We start from the raw sequence: 5,520 nt of genomic DNA on the forward strand, positions 1-5,520 counted from the left end.
AGTATAGGAGAATTCCAGAACAGGGAAGTGGGAAGAGTTGGATGGAAGAACAGGGGGACGGAAGAGGGCTTATAGGACTTGCAGTGACTGGGGACCCAGAAAAAAGGAAATCATTTGAAATGTATATGTACATTTTTTAATTAATTTTTTAAATCACAAATAAGAATTACATCTATTTCTCTTGATTAGGTATGAATCCTCCAGGATTAAAACTATTTTGTGGTATATAAAGAACTTGTGGACAGTGAGGACAAGTCTTTATATTTTGACTTGTACATTTCTAGAAATATTAAATTATTGTGTTAAGCTATAATTATTTTGATGATATAAAGAATTAAACCATTATGTAAAGTCTAAAATTTGACTGATATGTAAATATGTTGTGGAATTTTTTTCATTAATGAATCTGGAAAATGTAGGATGAGTTTTAAATATCTTAAAAACAAGAGAAAGTATGTTTTTCTAAAATTAAACTATAATTCATATTCGTATAAAATTTGAAAATTAGCAATATCAATAAAATATAATTTTAAGCAATAGCAAGTCATGCGATATTTATTTTAATTATAAGTCTACAAATTAAAACCTTGATTATTTAACGTTTTAATAAGCAGTGGCTATAGCACATAATTTAACTATTTGTGAAGCAGGAGAGATATTTAAGATAATAAACATGCAATCTAAATGTTTATATTTCTCTATCATAGAGTAGCTGTTTATAAATATAGCAAATGCATAATTTACTGACTGTATGCATACATTAACAAAAATATATAGAGAGGCAATTTTAAAAAAAATTGTGTTTGATATAATGATTATCAATTTTGCCTAAAAAGTTTTCTGTACAAAAGACATACTATTAGTATTCTTCAAAACCAATGTAATGGCTCTTTGGACTAAGGAATAAATATAGCTTTTTATTAAGCCTTTTTCTGACTCTATCTCATAATTTTGTATCAAAATAACAACAGAGCATTATAGGGTGCTCAAACTTTACTTGGAGGTAAAGATATATGAATTTACATTAATGGTCCCTTTACCACAGGACTGTTGTGAAACTGCCAACAATTGACTTTTTTGTAAAATAAGTTTTTCCACATCAGTTAATTGTCTATGGGATTAGCTTTGTCTATAGGAATTTTCTTCACTTCTACTGGTGCGTCTGAGAAGTAGATCTGATTATAGACAATCACATTACTTGATTTATTTTGTCAAGGAGTTTCATAAGTTATATGTTTTTATGATTTTCAAAAAATATCTATATTTAAATTTGCATTATTATTCTCGCTATATTTTTTCCTTTGCTCAATTCTTTATCTCTCTCTGACTGTATATTTCTGCATATGTATATCTCTATATATGCATTCATTGATGATATTATTGATAATAAATTAATATATCTATATCTATATCTATATCTATATCTATATCTATATCCATATCCATATCCATATCCATATCCATATCCATATCCATATCCATATCCATATCCATATCCATATCCATATCCATATCTATCATCTATATCTATCATCTATCTCTATCTCTATCTCTATCTCTATCTCTATCTCTATCTCTATCTCTATCTCTATCTCTATCTCTATCTCTCTCTCTCTCTCTCTCAATCTATCTCTATCTCTATCTATAACATCTATATCAATATCTATATATATATGCTCTATTGATTCTTTACTGATTATTCCACCCAAGATTGATGGTGGAATATTGATGGTTTCTCCTAATAATAATACACAAGGAAAGTTGGAAAGCATGGAGAACATGATGAGGTAGCTGGAACTTAGAGTGACTTAAATTTATTTATAGTGATATTTCTTTTATTGTAATCTATGAGTCATATGTAATTGAGCTTATTATACTTCCCTGAATGCCCCTAGATCTCAATTTGTTTCTGAGGAATTGTTCACACTAGGGAAATACTCCAACACTGAATTACAGTACATGCCTATAACCCCATTCATCTTCTACCATTATTGGACAGGCTGTATTATGTGAACTTACTGTTTGCCAATCCTGAAATTGGTCCTTTGGTATGGCTGATAAAATATTTTAAAGACTTTGAATATTTAGCTATGTTGCAGAGAATAGGTGAGCTTTAGTCTCCATGGTCTACTAAAGAGATTTTAGTCTGTGAAGTACTGATTTGAAATTATTATATACAGAAGATGGCATTAGTATAAGAAGCTAGTTCAATCTATCGATCTGATAAGATTTACCAAAGAAAACAACCACTATACAGAAGATTCCAAGTGATTAACGCATGGACAGCATAAGGCTATTAACAGGTACTAAGAGGTAAAATGTGTCTTGTGACCTAGTACTATTTTAATCTAGTTTCTAATGTCTTTATTAGTAGTACTTTTCGTGTCTCTGTTAATTCACAAAGACCAGGTGATTTACTGTATGGAGTAAACAAAGTATCTACCATATTTTATGGGTGCTAATGTTTTAAAAGGCCCTGAGTTGCCATCTTAAAAGGCACTTTCAACTCCCCCTCATACATTCCATACATATCCAGAAAGGCATTCCAGCAGATGTACTTTACTCTTTCTTCTCCACCCATTGGAGCTATACTAAAAGTTCCTGTCAACAAGCCTTATATTATTACAGAATCTATGTCCTTGAAATTTATGGCAGTTCTAAAATGTTTTCCAGAAAATTTCCACTGAAGGATATCAGGTGGATGTTATTTTGTTTGCCTGAAAATTTCCACTGAAGGATATCAGGTGGATGATATTTTGTTTGCCTGTCCTCTCTCAGTGGGATGGAGGATGAAGTCTTTTATATTATCAGTAGCATATACTTCAGGACTCGGCCCACAGTGACCAACATTTCTTTCTTCTGTTTTCTGTGTTGTATAAACTTGGGTAACTATTCCCAAAGAAGCAGATATTGCACATTTTCTAGGAACGAGGCTCTGATGAAGGAAAGCTTTAAAAATTCCCAAGACATTTCAAAACTCATTCATTATGACCATAAACACCACATGTGGTGCTTATTAAAATGGGACTCAGACAATTCAACAGTCTACGAACCTTAGAAGTATGCAAAAGAATAAGTTATTTTTCCTAACATGGAACACTCAATGTCAGATTATGGGAGTATGTACATACATGAAAACGTATATCACAAAGCAAAATGGAGATTAGTATAAAAAAGAGATTGAGAGCAGAGAGAAAGTTAGAGAGAAAGGGAGAGACAGAGAAAGAGAATGAGAAAGACACAGGAGACAGAGAGAGAGGAAGAGAGACAGAGAGACAGAGGCATAGAGAGATAGAAAGAGAGAGACAGACAGCGAGACATTGAAAGAGAGACAGAGAGAATGAAACTGTGTTTACAATGAGAAAGAGAACAGAAAAATAAAGGCATATTATCAAGGATTGTAAGGCACAATGCAGGATTGGTGTATAGATCAAAGGCTATGCATTATTGTTCAAATTTTCAATTGATGAATTTCAGTGCCCTCATTCCAGTGTCATAATTGCTCATGTATTTAAAAACACAAAATTAACTAAAGTAAAATATAAAAGAAACAAGGCAGACAGAAGGATTTCCAGAAATATCTTCATGATAAGTAGGTTTGGGCAAATTCAGGCAAAACAGATTTGATAATTGCACAGTTTCTAGAGTAATGTCAAATATTTATAAGTCTTGAACACAGAACTATTCCGGTAATAAAAGTATATTAGTCTCTATGGCTTTAAAAATCTGGTTCTTTTGAGTGATCTTGATTAGTACCTCGATCTTTGGAAGTGGTAGACTTGGAAAGCTTTGGCTATTGCTATATCTTATCTCTTAATGTGATTCAGATGTGTCTTCAACATTACTCTGAACTGAGTCCATGGATTTGGTTAATGGAAATGGGCTGTGGTTTCTCTTGTCTGTTTATTGGCAGCCATCACCACATCGAGAATGTTCTACAGCCTTAAGAATGTCAAATGGAAATGAAGATATTGGAGGCACCATGATGGAGAAGGGAACTTACATCAGCTAAGCTTGGGGACATAGGAAAATGAGTGGCCACAGCATTCACAGGGGCATGATCTTCATTGCTGAGGAAGTGAGTTTGAGCTCTTCCACTTTGGTTCCCATGTGTTGACCTATGCTCATTGGGATGTTTCCTAAAGTATCTACACCTCTGGTTCTTAAACCATATCCGGATCTGGTATTCTGTCACACAAATCCTTTCTGCCAATTCCTTACGTTGTTCAATGGAAGGATACTTGGAAATTTCCAAGAAGAATTTCTCCAGCTTATACTTATGTTCTGTCCTATACCTGGTCCGTCCTCTCCAAGGTCTTACAGAAGTCTCTCAGGGAACATGTGCTTTTGGACAGACTTCAGGACTCACAAGTTGAACGATTGGAGAAGCTAAAACCTGAAAACCTTGACTCACTATAGATCTGGGAGACAATTGTAGACCATTGAGTAATGGAACCATTTGTGGTCTTTTGTGATATTGAGGCATTTGTGCATTTAAAGGCATTTGAAGACATTCAGGTAATACAAGGAGGTTGAGCATTTGGGGACAAAGAGACAATACTAGAGCTGGAGGCACTAGGAGATCAGAGGGTACTAGAGGAATAGAAATCCATTGGTTTGATAGGATTGTTGTGTGAGCTTTCTTAATTGGACCAGTGGGAAAACCAGTAGACTCCTCCATGTGGTCTTACATTTTCTTGATATTTCTTGTGTTCCTGTTTCTCTCTTCTTGTAGAGACTTCTGCCTTGAAAACATTGATAAGGTTGAACCCTGTTGAGACTCAGTGATGCATAGGAACAGTTGACATTGTTACAACACTGGTGACATCACGGGAGATCGCAAGAGTTCTTCAAGAGTCAGTAGAATGTTCAGATAGGGGAATGCTTATCTCACATAGAGTTTCTTTACTTTCCCGCTAATGCTAGCCCTGTACTGTTTTGTTCTGAAGTACTATTTTTTCAGGACTCTACTGATACACAGTTATAGAAATCCTCTTATAATCAAAGCTAGAACTCTTGGCAAAAGGGTATTTTCAATTTTCATATAATGAGAATGTGATGTGTTTATTTTCTCCCCTACCACATTATTCCATTGAATATCTCCATTCTTTATTTACATTTCAAAAGTTAGCATATATCCAGCAATAACCATAAAAGTTGTCTCTATCCCATGTCCCCTCTTTTATTTCTATGTGCGTTTTCATCTTCTTAGTCACCTACTATTTCCTCCCTACCTCACTTTTACTACTTGGGGCTTCCAGCCTTCTTAGAACCAATGGTTCCATCACACATTGTGAACACACAATGTCATCCTTGGCTAAATATGTGGAATCATGGGATCTGCCCTGCGTATTCATTCTTTGGGGGCTTAGTGTCTAGGTATTCGGGTGTGTGTGTCTGTGTGTGTGTGTGAGTTCTGCATACAAATATGTTAACTAGCAAAAGCTGTGAATGGATGGAAAGATAAGCCATCCATCAATTTTGTAGCAGATATCTAGTGATATTTTCTTTCTACCTCTG

Source organism: Apodemus sylvaticus, assembly GCF_947179515.1.
Source record: "Apodemus sylvaticus chromosome Y unlocalized genomic scaffold, mApoSyl1.1 SUPER_Y_unloc_1, whole genome shotgun sequence".
Classification (NCBI taxonomy): domain Eukaryota; kingdom Metazoa; phylum Chordata; class Mammalia; order Rodentia; family Muridae; genus Apodemus; species Apodemus sylvaticus.